Source organism: Panthera uncia, chromosome B1, assembly GCF_023721935.1.
Source record: "Panthera uncia isolate 11264 chromosome B1, Puncia_PCG_1.0, whole genome shotgun sequence".
In the NCBI taxonomy this organism is placed as follows: Eukaryota; Metazoa; Chordata; class Mammalia; order Carnivora; family Felidae; genus Panthera; species Panthera uncia.
In genome coordinates this window covers 116,023,503-116,047,961 of record NC_064811.1, presented here as the reverse complement: position 1 = coordinate 116,047,961, position 24,459 = coordinate 116,023,503, and the positions used below count along the sequence as shown (strand labels likewise).

At 42.0% G+C, this 24,459-nt stretch overlaps 1 pseudogene; it reads left to right on the top strand.

Moving 5' to 3' along the window:
• Positions 1 to 2,689: 2,689 nt before the first annotated feature.
• The window catches only part of LOC125922432 (uncharacterized), a 56,391-nt pseudogene continuing 34,621 nt past the window's right edge, over positions 2,690 to 24,459 (top strand).

The following is a 24,459-nucleotide window of genomic DNA, read 5'->3' as shown; positions in this document are numbered from 1 at the left end:
CAGTTGGTCTTGGGTTAAATGAGACATTGTATATGTTTCTTCCCCTGCGCTGCTCACCATGGTAACCACCAATACTCATAGGGGCCTTACTATGTGTCAGGGGCACTTCTAAGAAGTTTACAAATGTTAACTCATTTTTAATTCTTGAAACAACTTTATGAAGTGGATACTATTATTACCTCATATTATGTGAAAGGAAACCAAGGCCCAGAGTCATACCATTAGGAAGTGGTAGAGATTGGAGTTGAACCAGTATACGAGTTTACATAATGCTTCTCTACTAAACTCAGTATGATCTGGGCTTCAGAAGGATTTCAATGGTTCACTCGTTGTTTAGAGATTGTACTTTCCCCAACTCAAATACTTCATTGATTTAAAGTTTGAATTTCAAACTTTTCTTTTTTTTTTTTCTTTTTTTTTTTTTTTAGCGTTTATTTTTGAGACAGAGACAAAGCATGAACGGGGGAGGGTCAGAGAGAGGGAGACAGAATCTGAAACAGGCTCCAGGCTCTGAGCTGTCAGCACAGAGCCCGATGCGGGGCTCAAACTCACGGACCGCGAGATCATGACCTGGGCTGAAGTCGGCCACTTAACCGACTGAGCCACCCAGGCACCCCTCAAACTTTTCTTTAAAACACTTTTCATAGTAAGAAATGACTCTAGTAATTAATCCAGTATAGACACACACACTACAGTACTCACCCTCACGATGTACAATACACTCGTCTGTTCTATTCTTTTCTGTCCTGTGCCATTTTTTTAAAATGTGGTCACAAACAGATTGATTTCTGTAATTTGGAAATCACTTATGGTGATCTTTCCTCAGCCCAAATATGTGTATGGTCATTGATTGACATTGACGTACACACACACACACACACACACACACACACCTTACTGAAAATTATTGTCACTGCCTTGATTTTCACCTCCCAAATGTAGGCGTTAGTATACGAACAAACGAGTGAATTAGTAGGAAGGCAGTTCAAGATGTTGGCAGCGTAAGATCCTGAATTCACCTCCTCCATGGACAGAACAAATCTACAGCTACAAATGGAAAAATTCCCTCCGAAAAGGACCTGAAAAGTACCTGAACAAGCTCCTCCAAAACAAAGGATAAAGGCAGCACCAGACAGGTAGGAGACACAGAGACATGGTTTCACCAAAAATCCTGTCTGAGCCCCACATCAGGTACCCCAACATGCCACATGCACCAAAGAGAAAAGCCCTCAAAACATCTGGTTTTGCAAACCAACCAGGCCTACATCCAGGAAAACCATAGGGCTGTGGGGAACAGGGACTGCTGGTAAAGGGCTCAGGGGCAGAATCACTCACCCTGGGACCCAGCACAGAAGTCACAGTTTTAAAAGCACAGAGGGGCACCTGGGTGGCTCAGTTGGTTGAGCATCCGACTTCGGCTCAGGTCATGATCTAAGGGTTCCTGAGTTCAAGCCCCACATCAGGCTCACTACTGTCAGCATAGAACCCACTTTAGATCCTTCGCCTCCCTCTCTCTCTGCCCCTCTCTGCTTGTGCTTTCTCAAAAATAAGCATAAAAAAAAAAAAAGGCACCTAGACCATAAGTGAAAGAGAAACAGTTGCTAATCTTATAGAATCTGCCAGAAGGGCAGGAGTCTGTTGGGATTCTGTGGAAGGACAGAAAAGCTGGTGGGCAACTTTTTTAGTATTCTCCCTCTACTCTGCGAGTGCCAGCTCTGGCGGATGCCATTTTTGTTCTCTCCCTCTAACCCACTAGCACAAGTGGGTACCCCTGCCCCCACATTCTGCTCCCTGCCCCTCCCCAAAGCTGGTCAGGCCAGTGCCCCACCTCTGTGCACCACTCCACCACGGCCTTGTCAAAGCTGGAGGGGAAAGTGCCTTGTTCCCACACACCACTCCACTGTGGCCCCGTCATAACTGGCTTTGAGCTCCTGGCTCTGGTGTCCCAGGGGGATTGCAGTTCTGGGACCCACAGATCTGAAACAATTGGACTAAAGTTTCCAATCCAAATACAGAGGGCAGCTATGTGGATAAAAAACCAAGATCCATCTATGTACTGCCTACAAGAGACTCACTTCAGACGTAAGGACACACACACAGACCAGCAAGAAGATATAACATTTGTAAAGATTTATGCATCTGACACAGGAGCAGCTAAATATAAAACCAAATACTAACAGATCTAAAGGGAGAAATTGATAGCAGTACAATAATACTGCTTTGATTGACTGACTTTAGTTTACTGACTTTAATTAATACTTCGCTTCCATCAATGGATAGATCATCTAGACAAACATTAATAAGGAAACACTGACTTAAATGACACATTAGACCAGATGGACCTAACAGGCATCTACAGAACAGTCCATCCAAAGCAGCAGAATATACATTCTTCTCAAGAATGCATAGAACAATCTCCAGGATAGATCGTATGCTGGGACAGAAAACAAGACTCGAAAAATTTAAGAAAATTGAAATAATACCCAGCATTTCTTCTGACCACCGTGATATGAAACTAGAGATCAGTTACAAAAAGGAAACTGGAAAAAACACAAATATGTGGAGATTTAAAAACATGCTACTCAACAATGGGCCAATGAAGAAATCACGAGCAACCTTGATACAAGTGAAAATGGAAATGCAACAAAATCTATGGCATGCAGCAAAGGCAGTAAGAAGCAGGTTCACAATGATGCCTCACAAAACAAGAAAACCTCACAAAAACCAAGGTACCTCACAAAACAATAAAAATGTCAAACAATCTGACACTACAGCTAAAGGAAGAGAAAAAGAACAAATGAAGCCCACAGTTAGTGGAAGGAAGGAAATAATTAAGATCAGAGTGGAAACAAATGAAATAGACACTAAAAAGACGATAGAAAAGATCGAGGAAAGTAAGAGCTGGTTCTTTGAAAAGATTATCAAAATCAACAAACCATTAGCTAGACTAAGAAAAAAAAGAGGGCTCAAATCAATAAAATGAGAAATGAAAGAAAAGAAGTTAAACTTCTCAAAAAAAAAAAAATACAAAGGATCAAAAGAGACTACTATGACAGTTATATGCCAACAAATTGGACAACCTAGAAGAGACAGATAAACTCCTAGAAACATGCAATCTTCTAAAACTGAACCATGAAGACATAGAAACTCTGAATAGACTACTAGTAAGAAATTTAAATCAGTAATCAAAAAACACCCAACAAACAAAAGTCCAGGACTAGATGGATTCACTGGTGAATTCTACCAAATGTCCAAAGAAGATTCAATACCTATCCTCCTCAAATTCTTCCAGAAGAATTGAACACAAGGGAATGCTTCCAAACTCGTTTTACAAGGCCAGCATTACTGTGAAACCAAAACCAGACAAGGACAGAAACAAAAAGAAATAAAAGAAGGAGAAGGAGAAAGGGAGAAAGGGCAGGGAAGGGAAATAAAGGGAGGGGGAGGGAGAGGGGGAGGGTAAGAAAATGAAAGGGTTGGAGGGGAGGGGAGGGAACAGAAGGGGAGGGAAGGGGCAGGAAGGGGAATGGAGGGAAAAGGAGGGGAGGGGGAGGAGAAGGGAAATGGCAGGGGGAGGGGAGGGAGAAAGGCAGGGAGAGGGGAAAAGGGAAAGTCAGGGGGAGGGGAGCAGGAGGGGAGGGAGAAAAGCAAGCAACAAAGAAAAGCAAAAAAGCAAGAATCAATACCCCTCAAGAACATGGATGCAAACAGCCCACACAGAGCTTGGAGCTGCAGATGGACCGAGTGCCCCTGTCTTGTCTGCCACCCACCTGCCACCCACTGCTTGCCACCACCATGCCTTTCTCCAACAGCCACAACATGCCATTCCCCAACCTCAGCAACTACATGGCCAACGTGCTGACCCCTGAGCTGTAGGAGTAGCTGTGCACCAAGAGCACACCCAGTGGCTTCACATCAAGGCTCAACAGAGCTTCCATAGCAACCTGGCCATCAGGTACTGCGCGCTCAAGGACATGACAGAAGCGGAGCAGTGGCAACTCGTTGATAACCACTTTCTGTTTGACAAGCTTGTGTCCCCTGCTGCTGGCCTCAGACACAGCCTGTGACCGGCCAGACGCCCACGGCAGCCAGTACAATAACAGTAAGGCGTTCCTGGTGTGGATCAACGAGGAAGGCCACCTATGGGTCCTCTGCATGCAGAAGGGAGGCAACACGAAGGAGGTGTTCACTCGCTTCCACAATGGCCTCACCCAGACTGAAACTCTCTTCAAGTCTACGAATTAGGAATTCATGTGGAACTCTCATCTGGACTACATCCTCACCTGCCCGTCCAATCCGGGCATAGGGCTGCAGGCCATTGTGCACATCCAACTGCCCCACCTGGGCAAGCATGAGAAGTTCCCGGAGGTGCTCAAGCAGCTGCAGCTTCAGAAAAGAAGGCACCGGCTGTGTGGACACAGCTGCAGTGGGCGGGGTCTTCAGTATCTCCAGTATCTCCAGTGTAGACCACCTGGGCTTCTCAGAGGTGGAACAGGTACAGATAGTGGTGGACGGTGGAGAGCGGCTCACAGAGATGGAGCAGCCATTGATGACCCGTGCCCTCCCAGAAGCGAAGCCCCTGCCCACACCTGCCCCCCTACCAGCCGGCTGCTTCTTCACTTACTCCAGGGCAGTGCCAGCCATGCACCCCCGATGTTCGCCACCTGGCAGCCGAGCTCTTAGCTTTGCTGTGGAGACTTCTATCACCCTCAGTAGAGTTTATTTTTGTGATGGCCAAGATGTTTCTGATGCTGAAATAAGCGAGGGTTTTGGCCCGCCGGGGGGGGGGGGGGGGGAAGATTCAAAAATGCTCAACAAAATCTACCAAACTGAAGTCAACGATACATAAAGGATCATACAACTTGATCAAGTGGGTTTTATTCCGGGGATACAAGGATGGTTCAACATCGGTAAGTCAATCAACAGAGTACAACACATTAAAAAAAAATAAAGGATAAGAATCATTTGATCGTATCGATAAGCGCCAAAAAGGCATCTGACAAAATTCCACATCCATTTATGATAGAAACTCTCAACGAAGTGGATATACAGCAGTAGAGCTGTCCATTCAGCCGAGGCCTAATTTAACACTAGACTACTGCCATTTTTTGCTTGTTCGTTTTTAAATTTTATGTAAGTGTAACATACGTACATGAAAATGCACAAATCATAACAGTCAGCTTTATACACAGCCAGGTCCTGAGATGGAAGATGATCAGCATTCAGAAGCCCTTCTTGTCCCTCCCAGCCCCTGCCTCCTCAGGTAGAACCGTGACGCTGACTGACTTCTAACTAACAGTCCGTTTTGCCTATTTCTGAACTCGCACACAAAGTAGAATCATACACTGCATACTCTTTCATGTCATTTTGTTACTCAACCCTATGTTTGTGAGAGCCAACTATGTTGTGTGGGATTATAGTTTATTGACTTTGGCTCTCATTGTTGTAAGGATTCTGTTGCAGAAACCTGTAGGATTTATATGTCCCTTCTACTGATCAGGGCATTTGGGTGGTCTGGTGTATGACCACATGCATAGTGTCGTGCTGAACATTCTAGCACGTGCCAGATCATAGTTTAAAAACTTGATGCAGGATTACCCATCATTGATTGCTCTGACCCACTTTACCAGGAAGACAATTCACTGTCAAGATTCACAACATTTTTGGAGTTATAATACCCTATTTTTATTTCATTAGGCACATACTTCCAAAATGATGGATGGCATAGATTATTTTTTTAAAATAAAATTAACCCAGGGGTGCCTGGGTGGTTCAGTCGGTTAAGCATCTGACTTCGGCTCAGGTCATGATCTCACAGTTGGTGGGTTTGAGCCCCGCTATCAGGTTCTCTGCTGTTAACACAGAGCCCACTTTGAACCCTCTGTCTCCCTCGCTGCCCCTCCCCTGCTCACACTCTCTCTTGCCCTCTCTCAAAAATAAATAAACATTCAAAACTTTTTAAATTAAAGTAAATTAAATTAACTTAGTATAAGGATAAAAAAAAAAAGGGTGGGGTTTGCCTGGGTGGCTCAGTCAGTTAAGCATCTGACTCTTGATCTCAGCTCAGGTCTTGATCTCACAGTCCTGAGTTCAAGCTCCAAGTTGAACTCTGCGCTGGGCATGAAGCTTACTTCAAAAAAACAAAACAACAAACAAACAAAAAAACCAAACAAAACAAAGCAAAACAAACCCCTCAACCTATGAGCAACATACCTCAACATAATAAAAGCACCTGGGTGGTTCAGTCTGTTGAGCCTCTGACTTCGGCTCAGGTCATGATCTCACAGTTGGTGGGTTGGAGCCCCACGTAGTGCTCTCTGCTGACAGCTCGGAGCCTAGAGCCTGCTTCAGATTCTGTGTCTCCCTCTCTGCCCCTCTCCCACTCATGCTCTGTGTCTCTCTCTCTCTCAAAGGTAAATAAACATTAAAAAAAATTTTAAATAAAATAAAATAAATAAATAAAAGCCATACATGACAAGTTCAGAGCTAGCATCATATTTAATAGCATAAACATGAAAGCTTTTCCCTTCATACCATAACAACACACACACACACACACACACACACACACACACAATGGAATACTACTCAATTGTAAAAAAGAATGAAATCTTGCCATTTGCCATCACACAGACTTCAAAGCATTAGGCTAAGTGAAATATGTCAGAGAAAGACAAATACCATATGATGTCATTTATATCTGGAACCTGAAAAACAAAACAAAGCAATAACTGAACAAAACAAAACTTATAGACAGAGAACACATCAGTGGTTGCCAGAGGGGAGGGGGATTGGTGGGTAGGTAAAATGAGTGAAGAAGGTTAAGAGGTACAAACTTCCAGTTATACAATAAATATGGAATGTACAGCATGGGGGACTGTAGTCAATAATATTGTGTTGCAAATTTGAAAGTTGCTAAGAAAGTAAGTTTTAAGTGTTCGCATCGTAAGAAAAAATACGGCAACTTGGTATGGAGACAGAGGGTAAATACACTTGATATGGTGATTGTTTCACAGTGGAGACAACTGCAAAGTGTTATGTTATACACCCGAAACTAATACAGTGCTGTATCTCAATTATACTTCAGTTTTTTAAGAAAGAGTAAGTCGATGTCACTCTTGTCAAGCACAATTGTCATAGTCAAAAAACAATTAATGCACATTCAGGATGAAAGTTAAACATTTTGTCCCTGCAGTATATCAAATACCATTTTGTATATCTCAGGCAGCCAAAAAAAGAGAATTCATTCTTTCTTTTCTTTCTTCCTTTCTTTTTAAATTCTTTTCTTTCTTTTCACTTTTTTTTTTCTTTTTCTCTCCTTTAATTCAACAAATGAGTATTGGGCGTCACCAAGACAGACACATCCCCTGGCCTCATGGAGCTTTCTTACATCCAGTCAAGGATTGAGACAAACTGGATACTCAGCCCAGACATTCATGTCAATACCGGTTTAGTCGTTTTTGGTGTGGAGGAGGTTTGGTAACAATTGACATATCAATGTATTTCTCAAAAGCAGCTCAATACATATTTTATGCCAAGACACCAAGCATCTAAAGTGAAAACAAAACACACAAAACCCCCAATATTTCTCATGTCTTATCACACTAATTTCACTGGAAGATTTTTGCATGACAGCCAAGGCCAGAGAATAAGATGTGTGGTTTTATTTTTCAGTAGTTTCTCTTCTGGTTCTGAAGGCCACATATGACGTTGATCTTGCCCGTGAGTTTTATAGACATCCTTTGGCTTGAGTCAACACCTGTATGTAGATCAGATATGGGGGGAGGAATATCTGTTTTCATCTATCAATACATTTATTTATGTTTGTGATTAGTTGATTTATATATGTGGGTTCTTTACATTGGGGGCATAAACATTTCCAACTGTTAGCTCTTCTTGATGGATAGACCCCTTAATTATGATATAATGCCCTTCTTCATCTCTTGTTACAGTCTTTGTTTTAAAACCTAGTTTGTCTGATAAAAGTATGGCTACTCCAGCTTTCTTTTGACATCCAGGTGCATGATAGATGGTTCTCCATCCCCTCACTTTCAATTTGCAGGTGTCCTCAGGTCTAAAATGAGTCTCTTGTAGGCAGCATATAGATGGATTGTGGTTTTTTTAATCCATTCTGATACCCTATGTCTTTTGATTGGGCCATTTAGTCCATTTACATTCAGAGTGATTATTGAAAGATAGGGATTTAGTGTCATTGTGTTATCTGTAGGTTTAGTGCTTGTGGTGATGTCTCTGGTCCTTTGTAGTCTTTGCTGCTTTCCACTCACAGAGTCCCCCTTAGGATCTCCTGCATGGCTGGTTTAGTGGTCATGAACTCCTTTAGTTTTTGTTTGGGAAAGCCTTTCTCTCCTTCTATTCTGAATGACAGTCTTGCCGGATAAAGGATTCTTGGCTGCATACTTCTCCTAGTCAGCACATTGAAGATTTCCTGCCAGTCCCTTCTGGCTTGCCAAGTTTCAGTGGATTGGTCTGCTACTACCCTTATGTGTCTACCTGGTAGGTTAAGACCCATTTATCCCCAGATACAGAGTTCTCTCTTTATCTTTGTATTTTGCCAGCTTTACTATGATATGTTGTGATGTTGACCTGTTTTTGTTGATGCTGAAGGGAGTTCTCTGTGCCTCCTGGATTTGGATGTTTGTTTCCTTCCCCAGATTAGGGAAGTTCTCAGCTCTAATTTGTTCAAATAAACCTTATGCCCCCTTCTCTCTTCTTCTTCTTCTTCTTCTTCTTCTTCTTCTTCTTCTGGAACTCCTATGATATGAATATTATTTCATTTCATTGAATCACTTAGGTCTCTAATTTGCCCCTCATGGCCTAGTAATTTCCTGTCCCTCTTTTTCTCAGCTTCATCATTTTCCATAATTCTATCTTCTATTTCACCTATTCTCTCCTCTGCTTCTCCCATCCTTGCTGTCACTGTATCTAGTTTATGTTGCATCTCATTGACAACATTTCTTAATTCATGGTGACTATTTCTTAGGTCTTTGATCTCTGTAGCAATATCTTCTGTAGTCTTTTATGCTTTTTTCAAGTCCAGCTATTAGTCTTATGACTGTAATTCTAAATTCTTGTCCAGATATATTGTTTATATATAAACACCTCCACCGGGGTCCCGCTGTCCTGTTCCCTGCAGCCCCACTGTGTTTGTAATGGGGAGAAAACTGGCGACAGGCCAATCTCTCCTCCCTGGACTGGGTGTCCCAAACCACACTGTCCAGGCCCTTCTCACAGGTAGCAAGGGCAGCCGGCTTGCCATGTTCCACAGTCTCTTGCACCTCCTAGTTCCTCAGCTGGGATTCAAAACCCAATGTCTTAAATTATCCTGCACGGGGTGAACCCAGTTCTGGAATAGTGCCACTCCTCCCAGCTGACAAAGGTCCTCTGGCTGGCACCTTCAGGGTCTTTTGTCCTTGGGTGGGGGGCAATAAACCCTCTTCCCACAGTACTGGAGGGAAAGGACTGCTGTCTCCCAGTGTGCCCCCAAGATCTCTACCATAGCCCGGGGCTAGCTGCCCTCCCCACTGGGGGCATGCACACCAAGGGCTCTGGTCCAGAGAAGGTCACGCAACTCTGATAACTCTGATCTTTAGCTCCTAAGGCTGTTGGCAAAGTAGAAACTGGCTCTCTCTGTATTTCCCATTCCCCAGTCCATGGTCCGGAGAGGTTTTTCTCTTGTCCAATTACAAATCAATACTTCCACAGCCTCTCTTTCCCTTCCTTTTGTTTCTCCATTGAAGAGGTTCCCCCCCACCACCACCTCTGTGCCTATGCTGCCTGTTTTACCTCTCCCAATTCACATACATGCACTTCTGTCCTGCCAATCTGTCTCTTTCTACCCAGGGTGATTTTTCTGTCACTCTGTAGCATGTATTCCTGGTATACCAAGTGTTCTGACCCCAATACTGCTGTGTTTGAGGGAACACAGGGAACCAGGGAAATTCCAGTCCCCCTACTTCTCTGCCATCTTGACTCCTCCCCCGCCCATACCTGTTTTCATCTAATGTTCAACTAATTGAAGCCAATCTGTATATTATTAGTTATGGTTTCCAGTAACTTGACGTCTAAGTTTGAGTCCTCTGCTTAATGAACATTCCAAGGAGGCTACCAATGGTGCTATAAATACGATATCACCCTATAGATAGGATGTGGCAGATATTAGACTGGTTTAAATTTCACTGAGAAATATTTACAAGTATAGAAAAAGGAGAATTACATAGGATTCCAAAGATCTCCCTTTCCTCCTTCAATCTGTACTCAAACACCACCCTCTCAATGAAGCCTAATCACTTCTCAGCCTTTTTGGCTAAGATCAAGTGTCAATGAAGCCTATTCACATACACCCACCTCCAGTCCCCCAGTCCCCATTACCCTTGCTCTGTGACCTTTTCTGTGTTATACTTAACACCTTCCAACATAGTTTGTGATTGACTTATTTAATATGTTAATTGTTGGCTGTTTTATTATCTTGGCCCCAACTCCATTCCCCACTGTAAGGTAAACCTCTAATAGGACAGAGAGTTTATCTTTTTTGCTTAGTGATGAATATTAAGCCCGATAAATACATACCTAATGATTGATTGATTGATTGGGTAAATAAATTAAAGGGAAAAATGCATCTATTGATTATCATAATCCATCATGTAACGTATGGGCTTTGGAATCAAACCATCTGTGTTTAATTCCCAGCAATTCTACTTATAAGCTAGTACCTTGCGCAATATCCATTCTCTGCTTCTTCCTAGCCAATGGAACCTCAATTTTTAAACACGTAGCCATGTGCATCATTAAAAATATTTATTTCTCCCTTGCAACTAGAGATGACCTTGTGATTCATTTTGATCCATGAATTTAAAGCAGAAATTCACTGAATAGCATTTCTAGATATTCTACTTTCATAGTTAAAAAAAAGAAGTTTTTATAGGTTTAAAATAAAAACAACCACAGGCTCACCTAATTCATCCCTGCTGCCCTTCTCCCCTTTCCTCTGTTTTCTTCATGGAACACAGTTGTGGTCATGGAGGCCATCCAAAAGATAAGCATCAAATCTAATGATGATGGAGTAGGAATGAATCTAGAAGGGTCCTGGGTCCTTGGCAACATCCATGAGCAGCTATCCCCTGACTGACCACCTCACAACTGTTACATCAGAAAAATGAGCCACTATATGGCTTAGCCACTGCAGTCAGTATTCTTTTACATTCAAAGATAACCCTAATGGATACAACATCCTATGATGTATATCAAAGCCCTAGCAACAGGATCCCTATCTGTATGCTTTTCCTTCACTCTGCTCTAACAAGAGTAGATCTGGTCCACAGACAGGGGAAAGGATAGATGGAAAACAGGTCTTTCTCATGTATTCAATGCTAGCTTCCTTTCATGGTAAAAATACTCAACAAACTAGAAATAGAAGGGAACTTCCTTGGCCTAATAAAAGGCATCTATGAAAACCCCACAGCTAACATCATACTTAGGGGTAAAAAGCTTAATGCTTTCCCTCCAAGATAAGGAAGAAGACAAGGATGTCTGTTCTCGCCACTTCTTTCCAACATTGTACTGTAGGTTCTAGCCAGGGCGATGAGCCAAGAAAGTGAAATAAAAATTGGAAAAGAAGAAACAAAACCATCTCTGTTTGCGGGTGAGATAATCTTTTCTTGTATACAGTAAATCCTAAAAAATCCACCCCCCAAAAAAAACTATTAGAGCTAAAAAGTGAGTTTGGCAAAGTTGCAAGAAACAATGTCAATATACAAAAATCAATTGTATTTCTGTATACTAACAAAGAACAACCCGAAATTGAAATTAAGGAAACAATTCCATTTACAATCACGTCAAAAGAGTAAATATTGAGGAATAAGTATAACAAAAGAAATGCAACACATGTACATTGAAAACTATAAAGCATCATTGAAAAAAATTAAAGAACACCTAGATAAGTGGAAAAACTTCCTGAATTCATGGATTTGAAGATAATGTTGTAAATATAGTAACACTCCCCTAAATGATGTACAGACTCAATTCAATCCCTATCAAAATCTCAGTTGCCTGGGGCACCTGAGTGGTTCAGTTGGTTAAACCACGGACTCTTGATTTTAGCTCAGGTCATAATCTTGCAGTTCATGAGATCAAGTCCCACATGGGACTCCATGCTTACAAGGCACAGAGCCTCCTGATGCTCTCTTTCTCTTTCTGCCCCTCCCCCACTGACACTTGCTTTCTCTCAAAGAAAATAAACTTAAAAAAATTTTTTTTAATCTCAGTTGCTTTTTTTTTCTGAATTGAATGGACAAACTGATCCCAAAATTCATGGAAATGCCAGGGACCCAGAATAATCAAAGTAATCTTGAAAAATAAGGACGAAGTTAGAGGACTCATACTTGTCAATTTAAAAACTTATTATAAAGCAACAATAATCAAGACTATGGTTCTGGCAGAAGGAAGACAAATAGATCAATGGAATATAACTGAGTCCAAATTTAAACTCAAAGGCTAACAGCAACCATGTAGCAGGAAAATTCTGGTGAGGACTTACCACTAGGATAGGATGGCAAATCTAAGAGTCAAATTCCAAAGTAAGATGAACATCTGATTGGCTTACTTACAGTCACTTTTTTGTTCCCAAGCTAAAGGAAGGCAGGGCTTCAAATTATAGTCCATTCACTCATGAAAAAGAGACAATTACAGACAAAATTAGAATACTGTTTAAAAAATTTATTCTAGGCAGTCCCAAATCTCAAATCCCTATAGATTCTCATGGAGTAAAAAAGGGTATGGGACACCTGGGTGGCTCAGTTGGTTAAGTGTCCGATTCTCAGTTTTGGCTCAGGTCATGATCTTACAGTTTCATGAGTTCAAGCCCCAGTGCAGAGCCTGCTTGGGATTCTTGATCTCTCTCCCTCTTTCTTTACCCCTCCCCTGCTCACACTGTCTCTGTCTCTCTCAAAATAAATTTAAAATATTTTTTAAGTGTAAATAAAAAATTTTTTAAGTGTAAAAGCATATTCTTGTAAGGACAAAAGTTTCTCACACCTAATATATATATATATATATATATATATATATAATATCTGTGCTTCTTTTTTTCTTAGTTGTAGTGCTTCTCTGTCTCACTTATTCCCAAATTATTCACAACTCTCTATGCCTGTCCCTGCCTTCCCAAAGGCTCACCAAAAACTTCTTTCTTTCTTTCTTTCTTTCTTTCTTTCTTTCTTTCTCTCTCTCTCTCTCTCTCTCTCTCACACACACACACACACACACACACACACACACATTAGCCCTGCATTCTTATCACAGTAGTAAACAGTTCATTAGAAGCAAGGATTTTGGACTTAGACTGATCGAACTTTGAATCAAGTTCTGCTTTTCATTTGATTATACTAATCAGGCATGTACTCTGGGCTCGTGTCCTTACCCATAAAATGAAGATAATAAAAGCACCTACCTTCTGGAGGTTTGGGGATGTTTAAATTAAGTGTATATAATACATTTAGCCCAGAGCTTGGCACATAGTAAATTCTCACTTAATGGCATATAGTGGCTGCAGCTGATGCAAGGCGCCAGTCAATAGAGATATTCATAAAAATAAACTCATCCTGGACTAATTTTATTCTGCTAAAGATCAGAGAAAAAGAGGCCCAGGCTTGCCACGGATACCAAAAAGTGTATCGGCAAGAGAATATAAATTCCTTGTTACAATAGAAATTTTCCTAGACATGATATCAACAGTGTTCAAGTGCTGACCTGACTTTAGACACTCTTAATAGATACGTGGTTCTATCAAAGCTGTTGCTTTTTAAATTTTCCTTAAGTTTTATTTATTATTTTTGAGAGAGAGAGAGAGAGGGACAGAGCATGAGCAGGGTTGAGGCAGAGCGGGAGGGAGACACAGAATCCAAAGCAGGCTCCAGGCTCTGAGCTGTCAGCACAGAGCCCAACATGGGGCTCGATCACACAAACCACGAGATCATGACCCAAGCAGAAGTCGGATGCCTGACCGACTCAGCCACCTAGGCGCCCCAAAGCTGTTGCTTTTTAAAAGGGGGATTGTAAGGCTTACATTAAAATCATTAAGGAGTATCCACTGTGAACGGGATAACAGAAGCAGGATTTGGCTTGGGGGGAAAAAGGCAGGGTGTGTGAAATGAATAGCTGTCTTCAATAAGGATAGTAAAGTCATGATGAGTACAGCGGTCAGCTGTGTTCCGCCCCCACTAAGACAGAAATGAATAATGAGGCTTAACGGTGGCATTTAAAGTAGAGATTTAGCCAACTCTGGATTAAACACATGTAGAATAAAAGAAACTGGTAATATAAAGGAGTTTATAATGTAAAAAACTGGTTTTGAACTGAAGTCATTGACACTTATTAAGAAAATGTCTTTACGAAAACAACCATTAACTGTCCTGCAGATTTTTTTTTTCTGCTTCATTCACTGATTGCACCATTGACTGGATAAGTTCGTAGGTAACTTTTGGTAATTTTTTAGCTAAGACACTTTAATTTGGTTTTATCACAATTTGACAAAATACATCTTTAGACTGGTGCGATCAGCCAGAGGAACACCATGGCCTCCTGGAACCAAGACTCTTCCATTTGCCTTTAAGCCACACAGGCTTGTGTCTTCCAGTAAAGATCTTTGCACCCGATTTGAGTTCTTTCTCTCCATCCCAAGAGCTGTCAGCATCTTAGGTAACCTCAAGATCCACGTTGATGACCAGACTTCCTCGCTTCATGGACACACTAGCCCAGTCTTCCTCTGAAAAAATACATAGAACAGTAACTTGTTACCTTTCCAACTACCCTGCTCAAATACTTCCAAGATAACATCTCTTTGACATCAGCAGCCCCACATTGTTTCTTGAGTCAATTTACTCCCGATCTCCAGGGTGACTGCTTCAAACCCCCACCTGTACCCTCTGCAGATCCCTCAACCCTGTTCACCCAGGAGAAAATAGATGTTGCCGGAAAAGGACATCTATAACATTTGAAAAGTTGGTGAACTTTTCACACCCACCTTCTTCCCCCTTCCCCCTTCCCTCTGGTTACACTACTCAAGGTCACCTTCAACTATCCAATCCTCCTGAGCTCTGGAGCCCTCATCTACCACTTCTTGGGGATGGATTAGCTCTTCTTTTTATCTTCAGTCTTTCCCTTTCTGTAGACTCTTTACATTAACATTTAAACATGTTCCTTTTCTCTCATCTTAAAAAATGAAATCAAAATCTCCCTCAGTCCCCACTTCTAACCTGTCTCCTTCCTCTCCATGAAAGACCTATTTTCTCCATCCACCCCCTGACTCATCCCACTCCAGCTGGCCTCTTTCCTCTTATTTTGCATTATCCAGGTGGGCCTTGCATTCACCTGCTCAGGCCGCCATAACAAAATTCCACAGATGGGTGGTTTAAATAACAGAAATTTATTTTCTCACAGTTCTGGCAGCTGGAAGTCCGAAGATCAAGGTGCTGGCGGGTTGGTTTCTAACAAGCCCTCTCTTCCTGGCTTGCAGGTGGTCGCTTTCTTGCTGTGTCCTCACAAGGTCTTTCCTTACAGAGAGAGAGAGAGAGAGGGAGGGAGAGGCTCTGGTATCTTTTCACCTTCTTTTACAAACACCAGTTCTTGGGGCACCTGGGTGGCTCAGTTGGTTAAGCGTCTGACTTCAGCTCAGGTCACGATCTTGCTGTCTGTGGGTTCGAGTCCCGTGTGGGCTCTGTGCTGACAGCCCAGACCCTGGAGCCTGCTTTGAATTCTGTGTCTCCCTCTCTCTCTGCCCCTCCCCCACTCATCTCTCACTCTCTCAAAAATAAGTAAACATTAAAAAATGATAGATAAATAAAAACACCAGTTCTTTTGGAACTGGGAACTACCCTTAAACGTCGTTTAATCTTAATCATCTTCAAAGCTCTATCTCTAAATATGGTCACATTAGGGGTTAGGGTTTCAACAGGGGTTCGTGCAGGGGGAGGGCAGGAGACACACAATTCAATCCATAACATTCCCCAAATGCAATCAATCATATCCTTATAATGTAGACACATGAGGAAGAAGACACACAGAGAGGAGGGGATGGTAACATGGCCACAGAGGCAGAGACTGGGGTAATGCAGCCACAAATCAAGGAGTGCCTGCAGTTACCGGATGAGGGAGAGATAAGGAACGGATTCTTCCCTAGTCCCTTGGAAGGAAGAATGGCCCACCCAACACCTGGTTTCAACTTCTGGCTTCCAGAACTGTGAGACAATAACTTTTTGCTGTGTTAACCAATGCAGTTGTGATCGGAAAACCAGTACGTGTCTATGACCTCTCAGTCGAGGTTAGGCCCCTGCTCACGCCTCCCATGGCCCCCATCTGCCCTTCTCATAACGCAGAGCACACTCTGTTGTGAGGGTTTGTTTGAAGCCAGTCTTCCCCCGTGGACTGCAAGTTTATGAGGGCAGAGACTTTGCCATTCTTGTCCGCCACTGCTTCCCCAGGGCCCGGTGCCTACTAGGTGCTGGATAAGTATCTACGAGCTGGATGAACAAATGGTACTGAGAATTCCCTGGCCAGGGAAGTGTTAAATAGTAGACTGAGCTAAAAAGAAAAAAAACAAGTTGGAGAAGTTATTCCTTTTAGGAGACATTCTTGGTCCTCTGAAATCATTAGGGAAGGTCTCATCTGAAGGCCACAAGAATGACCTTGCAGGGGTTCCCGACTCTGATGCTGGCCTGGCAGTTTTCCTAGCAACTTGAGCTTTGGTGCCCTCTGGTGTCAGAAATGAATTGTCTCTTGTTCTAAGTCTGTCCAGATTGACACAAATCGAGTTCCCTGCTGCCGTATGGGATTTTCTCATGATGGAGAAATTGAATTTTGTCTTTACAGTTAAAAGAAATCTACCAGAATGGTGTATTTAGCCATAAAATCAAAAGAAGTTGCAAAAAGCATATAACCTCCAAAGTCTTTGCAGATGTCCTTTTGAGTGTTTTGAATACTAAGATTTTCCTGTGAAATAACAGAATTTCAGGTTATGTTTACTGCAACACTTTCTCCTCAAATAGCAGTGGTTTTTATGGTCAAATCTAATTAGCATTTGGAAAGCTCGTGTTTTGTAAGCAGCTGCTTACAATCACTAAGGCGTAGTGCTTTCCAAAGCCCTTAAATCTTCATTGTGAGAGAAAATAAGTTATTTTTTAACAAACCACATACATAAAAAGACTGGGTGTGTGCTGTTTGTCAAAAAGAAGTCATGGGTCTGGCTGCCTGTCTGTAAACAGACTTGCTTTCCCTCGTGAGCTGATGAAAAAGCTGACAGCTACACTCTCTTCCGGTTTTAATTCTGTGTGAGTTGCGATGCCAGACTGTTTCATTCGGCAGCTGCGTGTATGAGTATGCTTAGCGTCGTGTCAAAGATATGTGTTCCAAAGCGTCATTTTGCGATGATTTGAGAGGAGGGAATAAATAAACTTTCTTTTCTTACCAATTATATAATCATTTTAACAATAAGTTACCACCATTTTTGACTGATCTTCAAAGGATCCCATGGACCTAATGCCATTTTAGTTTGAGGCTTTTCTGACCCCAACCATTTAGTCAAACAAACAAGCACTCATTTGCACTAGGAAGATGCTATGTATAGGCATTCAATACTGGTTTCTTTTCTAAATTAAAGAATCCTTTTATAATGTAAACAATCACTCTCTGACTTTGTTTTATATATTCATAGTTTCACTCTCCTATTTGCTCACAGCTCTAGATACCTGTACATACTCAAGAGACACTGACATTTCTAATTAGCTTCTTACAAAGGGCCAAGAGTAAGCCTCATGACGCCACTGCTTTCTAGAAGATGTGATTGTTTGCAAGATGATTCTGCAGTTGGTGAGATTTTACAGTTTGCTTTTTCTATAAAGAAGTAAATTAAGAAAAATATATATATTGGGATGGAGCACAGAGATGAAGTGATGGAAAGACTTGAGAGGCAATAGAGTATGATAGTTGAGTATAAATTTCAAAATCAGACTCCCTGGGTCTGAATCTAAATATTGCTATTTACTAGTTCTGCACCCTTGAGAAAGCCACTTTACCTCCTGTGCTTCATACTCCTTATTTGTAAAGTGGTGATAAAGAACCCCATGAAACCCATATAGCCAAAATAATCTTGAAAAAGAAGAATAAAGCTAGATGCACCACACTTCCTGGTTTCAAAATATATCACAAAGCTACAGAGATTAAAACAGTATGGTACCAGCAAAAAGACAAATCTATATACATCAATAGGACAGAATAGATAACCCTGAAATAAGTCCATGCACGTATGGGTCAACTGATCTTCAACAAGTATGCCAAGAATACACATGGGGGAGAGGATAGTCCCTTCAACAAATGGTTTTGGAAAAACTGGACATCATATGCAAAAGAATGAAGTTGGGCAGGTATCTTAAACCAAATAGCAACTCAAAATGAAACTTAAACATAAGACTTGAAATTGCAAACTCCTAGAAGATCACACAGGGGGCAAGCTCCGTGAAATTGGTCTTGGCAATGATTTCATGGATATGAAACCAAAGGGAAGGCAACAAAAGCAAGATTAGAAAGTGAGACTGCATCAAACTAAAACGTTTCTGCACAGCAAAGGAAACCATAAACAAAATGAAAATGTAACCTATGGAATAGGAAAAAGATTTGCCAGCTATGTATCTGATAGAGGTTACTTTCCAAAACACATCATGAACTCCTCCAGCTCAATAGCAAAACAACCAGAACTTGATTTTAAAATGAGCTAAAGGGATGCCTGGGTGGCTTAGTTGGTTGAGCGTCCAATTCTTGATTTTGGCTCAGGTCATGATCTCATGGTTCATGGGTTCGAGCTCCTTGTGGGGCTCTCTGCTAATAGCATGGAGCCTGCTTGGGATTCTCTGTCTCCCTCTCTCTGTCCCTCGCCCACTTGTGCATTCTCTCTCTCTCTCTCTCAAAATAAATAAACATTTAAAAAAAAATAAACATTTTAGAAAAATAAAAATGATGAACCACTGGAATCTACCCCCAAAAACCAAGAGCACATTTTACACACTGTATGTTAGCCAATTTGACAATAAATTATATTTAAAAAAATAAAATAAACAGATGTGGGAAACTGAAAAAATAAGTTAAATAAATAAGTTAATTAATTTTAAAAATGAGCTGAAAACTTCAATAGACCTATTTCCCCAAAGACACGTAGGTGGCCGACAGGTACATTAATGATGTTCAACATCACTAATCATCAAGGAAATGCACATCAAAACCTCAATGAGGGGCGCTCAACTTAGGTCATGATCTCATGGTTTGCGAGTTCAAGCCCCACATCCAGCTCACTGCTCTCAGCGCGGAGCCTGCTTTGTATACTCTGTCCTCCTCTCTCTGCCCCTGCCCTGCTTGTGCTCTTTCTCTCTCTCAAAAATAAATAAACATTAAACAAAAAAAGACAAGTGTTGTAGAGGATGTAGAGAAATTGGAACCCTTTTGCACCATTGGTGGGAATGCCAAATGGTGCAGCTGCTGTGGAAAACAGTATGGAGTTTCCTCAAAATCTGTTAATAGATTTCCATATGATCCAGCAATCCCACTTCTGCCTTTTTATCCAAAAGAATGAGAATCAAGACCTTGAAAAGATACCAGCACCATGGCAGTAACCAAGATGTGGAAACAACCTGTCCATCCACAGATGAGTGGATGAAGAATATATGGAATATTATTCAGCCTTTAAAAAGAAGGAAATCCTGAAAGAGCCACAACATAAGTGAACCTTGAGGGTATTATGCTAAGTGAAATAAGCTAGTCACAGAAGGACGACTATTGCATAATTCCACTTACATGAGGTATCTAAAAGAGTCAAACTCATAGAAGCAGAAAATAGAATGGTGGTTGCCGGGGTTGGGGTAAGGGACAAATGGGGAATTGGTAACCAGTGTACTTAAATTTTCAGTTATACAAGCTGAATAAATTCTAGATATCTGATGTACAATATTGTCCCTGTAGATAACAGTACTGTATTGTATGCTTAAAACTCTGTTAAAAGGATCACATGTGAAGTGCTCTTACACACATACATAAAATAAAGTTGTTAAGAGACCTGAATAAGTCAATGTTGCAAACCCTTGTAATAGCGTCTGGCACATAAACAATATATAAATGTGTTTTTTCCTAATTATTATTGGACAGCCTTCTCTGCACCTCATCGCCAGCAATGAGGATTGTTCCTCTTTGCCCAGTTTCACCCCCTCTGCCTAAGCTAGAGGGTCATTTCTTCCAGGGAGAGAAATTCACTATGAAAGTCTTCTTTTTTTTTTTTTATTTTAGTGTTTTTTTTTTAATTTTTGAGAGAAAGAGAGAGTGACAGACAGAGTGTGATTGGAGAAGGGGCAGAGACAGACAGAGACAGAGAGTATGAAGCAGGCTCCAGGCTCTGAACTGTCAGCACAGAGCCCGACATGGGGCTAAAACCCACGAACGGTGAGATCATGACCTGAGCCAAAGTCAGACGCTTAACCGACTGAGCCACCCATTTACCTCAAAAGTCCTTTAATTCTGGTCACACTGCCTGCCATCTGAGTTAATTCTCAGAGTTTATAGAGATTATTTCATGAAATGATGAGTTAACTTACATCCACTAAAATGGGGGCAAAATCCCTTAAACAGATCACGTGGGGATGAGTGTGTGAGTACTGGAAAGGATGCTGTGGCAGGAAAAGGGTTTTCTCCAGCCTAAAACCCTGCCCAGTTCCCTCTGTCACCTCAACAGTGGTCCCAGCAGAAGCTGGTTGACATCCTGGGAAACAGAACTCGCAGGAAACCGTGTGATATATGGTTTTCAACGTCATGGCTTCACCCTGGAATCAAGTTTGGTTAGTTGTCCTATGCCGGACCCTCAGTGAATGTGGTGAAGGGGTTGGATCACTCCAGGGGAACCCAGGTGGAATAATGGTGCTACTGGAGAGCACAGCTTTTCAACTGAGAAAGGAATAAAATTCGGACACATCCACAATATGGATGAATGCCAAGGAGGTAATGCTAAGTGAAATAAACCAGTCGCAAATAAATACCATATGATTCCACTCACGAGAGGTACATAGAGTAGTCAAAATCATCAAGAGAGAAAGTAGGATGGTTGGTTGTAGGGGTTTAGGGGGAAGAATGTCAAGTTATTGTTTAATGAGTGTAGAATTTCAGTTTTGCAAGATGCAAAGAGTTCCGTGGATGGATGGTGGTGATGGTTATACACCCATGTGAACGTACTTAACACCACTGGACTGTCCACTTAAAAATGGTTAGGGGCACCTGGGTGGCTCAGTCAGTTAAGTGTCCAACTTTGGCTCAGGTCTTGATCTCACGGTTTGTGAGTTCCAGCCCCGCGTCGGGCTCTGTGCTGTCAGCCCGGAGCCTGGAGCCTGCTTGGGATTCTGTGTCTCCCTCTCTCTCTGCCCCTCTCCCTCTCACATTCTGTCTCTCTCCCAAAAATAAATAAACATTAAAAAAAATTTTTTTAATGGTTAGGATGGTAATTTGTGTATTTTACCACAATTAAACATTTAAAATAAATAAACTTCTTTTCTTTTATGTTTTTATTTATTTTTGAGAGAGAGAGAGAGAGAGAGAGAGAGAGAGCACAAGTGGGGGAGGGGAAGAGAGAGAGGGAGACACAGAATCCAAAGCAGGCTCCAGGCTCTGAGGTGTCAGCGTGGAGCCCGATGCAGGGCTCCAACCCACAAACTGCAAGATCATGACCTGAGCCGAACTCAGAGGCTTAACCAACAGAGCCACCCCAGCGTCCCTACAATAAATAAATGAATTTCTTAAAAGTACATCTTGTGATGGCATAGAATTCTCTTCCCTTTCTTGGTCTCCAGAAGATGAGTGGGAACATAAGATAACAAGGATGTGCCATCTTGTTGCTTTTATTCCTGTAGACCACTGCATGGAGGCTTTCTGATTTTCAATTATTCATTAAACAAATATTTATCAAGTACTAACTATGCACTGAGCCTTGTTGTTGAAGCTGGAGTTACAGCAGTAAACAAAAACTTCCCCCAAATTCCCTATCTGTAGAGATCTCGCCTTCCAGCAGGTGAAGAAAAATGATAAAATAAACGAGTAAATAAATAAATAAACAAACGAGTAAGATACATGGTATTTCGATGGCAATAAGAGCTATGGAGGAGGATGTAACATGTATAACGGTTGTAATTTTAAATAGGGTTGTCAGAGAAGATCTCGCTAAGAAGATGATGTGTAAGACTTGCATGAGATAAGGGAGTTAGCCATGTAGGTATCTGGAAGATACCTTGAGCCTACAGGCTCAAGGGGAACTTTTGTCCCTCCCTTAACCACACAGAAGAATCCAAACTGGGGGTCTTTCTCAGAATAAGGGTTATTAGTACAGATAAATTTTATCTGAGTGACCCATCTGCATGGCAGAGCAAATGTCTAATTACCAAACATTCTCTCTTCTTATTGCCCCGTGAAGCTCCTTCCTTTCCTCTGAAGTCCCAGACCCCCAGCCCCGTCTCCTTGCTTCACAATGGCATGTATACCTCATTTTGCCCATCTTTGGAATTGCCATGTCTGTGTCGTTTTCCTGTAAGTACACTGTTAAATTTGATTTTCTCCTGCTAATCTGTCTCATGGCAATTTCATTCTTTGTCCAGCTAGAAGGACCTTCGAGGGGACAAGAGTTCTTGCTCCCTGACACATACATTCCCATGATAAATAAAGTTTAATTTATAAATTAGGCACAGTAAGAGATTAGCAACAATAACTAATAATAAAATAGAATATAATAATATACTGTAATAAAAGTTATGTGACTGTGGTCTCTCTCAGAATATCTTATCATACAACATATCTCAGATGTCTCAGGTATCTTATCATACGCCTGGGTGGCTCAGGGGGTTAAGCGTCTGACTTCAGCTCGGATCATGATCTCATAGCTCGTGGGTTTGAGCCCCACATCGGGCTCTGCACTGACAGTATGGAAACTGCTTGGGATTCTCTCTCTCTCCCTCTCTCTCTGCTCCTCCCCCACTCACTCTTCTTCTCTCTCTCTCTCTCTCTCTCTCTCAAAAATAAATAAACAAATTTTTAAAAATCTTATTGTGCTTACTCACCCTTCTTGTGATGATGTCAGATGATAAAATGCCTCGTGCTGAGATGAAATAAGGTGAATGACACAGACATTGTGATGTAGTGTTCGGCTACTATTGACCTTCTGATGACACTTCAGAAGAAGGATCACGTGCTTCTGGACTGCCCCCCCCCCCCAGGTAACTGAGACCACAGATAAGGGAGACCACTGTGCTGCTGTCCCCACCCCTGGGGAGAATGGGAGCGTGTCGTCAGTGAGGCAGACTCAACGAAAAGGGCTGTTTTCGGAACTGCCTCCCACCCAGGCAGCACTGACTTCATGCCCAGGGGAGAAGAGGGCTTTGTGCCTGAATTGAAAGGGCCTGTGACTAAGGCTTGTGGCACTCTGAGGCTCAAGGACCCTTGTGTTGTCAACCCTCTGAGCATAAGCAGGGAATGTTCTTGCTTCACCAGAGCCATGAGGCTTTTCTCCCACTTGGAGCTTCAGGCCCCCAGCTGGGACAGAGTGGCCACCTGCTTGGAGGAGTTTCTCTGGGGTCAGGGCTGAGGTCTCCTCTCAGCAAGCTTCCAACTTTAAGGACACTATAAATATACACACTGGAGATCCCCAAATACACTCAAGTGAGGGGAATCGTTTTTTTAATTTAATGTTTTATTTATTTTTGAGAGAAAGAAAGAGACAGAGCACAGGGGAGGGAGGGGCAAAGAGAGAGAGAGGGAGACACAGAATCCGAAGCAGGCTCCAGGCTCTGAGCTGTCAGCACGGAGCCTGACCCGGGGCTTGAACTCATGAACCATGAGATCATGACCTGAGCCGACATCAGACGCTTAACCGACTGAGCCACCCAGAAGCTCCCAAGTGAGGGGAATCTTAATGTCAAACTAATGAAGGCTGTGAGTCATGGAGATTTAGGTATTAATGTATATGAAATCCCATTTGTGGTCACAGGCTAGTGAAACCCGAGGTATTTTGGCTACGGATACACAGATCCATTTCCACAAGATGTATTCTTTAGGATTTAGTACTCAATTCTCTAATTTAACCACTCATTATCATTCATTAAAAAAACAAAAACTGGGGCGCCTGGGTGGCGCAGTCGGTTAAGCGTCCAACTTCAGCCAGGTCACGATCTCGCGGTCCGTGAGTTCGAGCCCCGCGTCAGGCTCTGGGCTGATGGCTCGGAGCCTGGAGCCTGTTTCCGATTCTGTGTCTCCCTCTCTCTCTGCCCCTCCCCTCCCCTGTTCATGCTCTGTCTCTCTCTGTCCCAAAAATAAATAAAAAACGTTGAAAAAAAAAATTTAAAAGAAAACAAAAACTGCTCAAAATTTCACCTGTATCTTCCA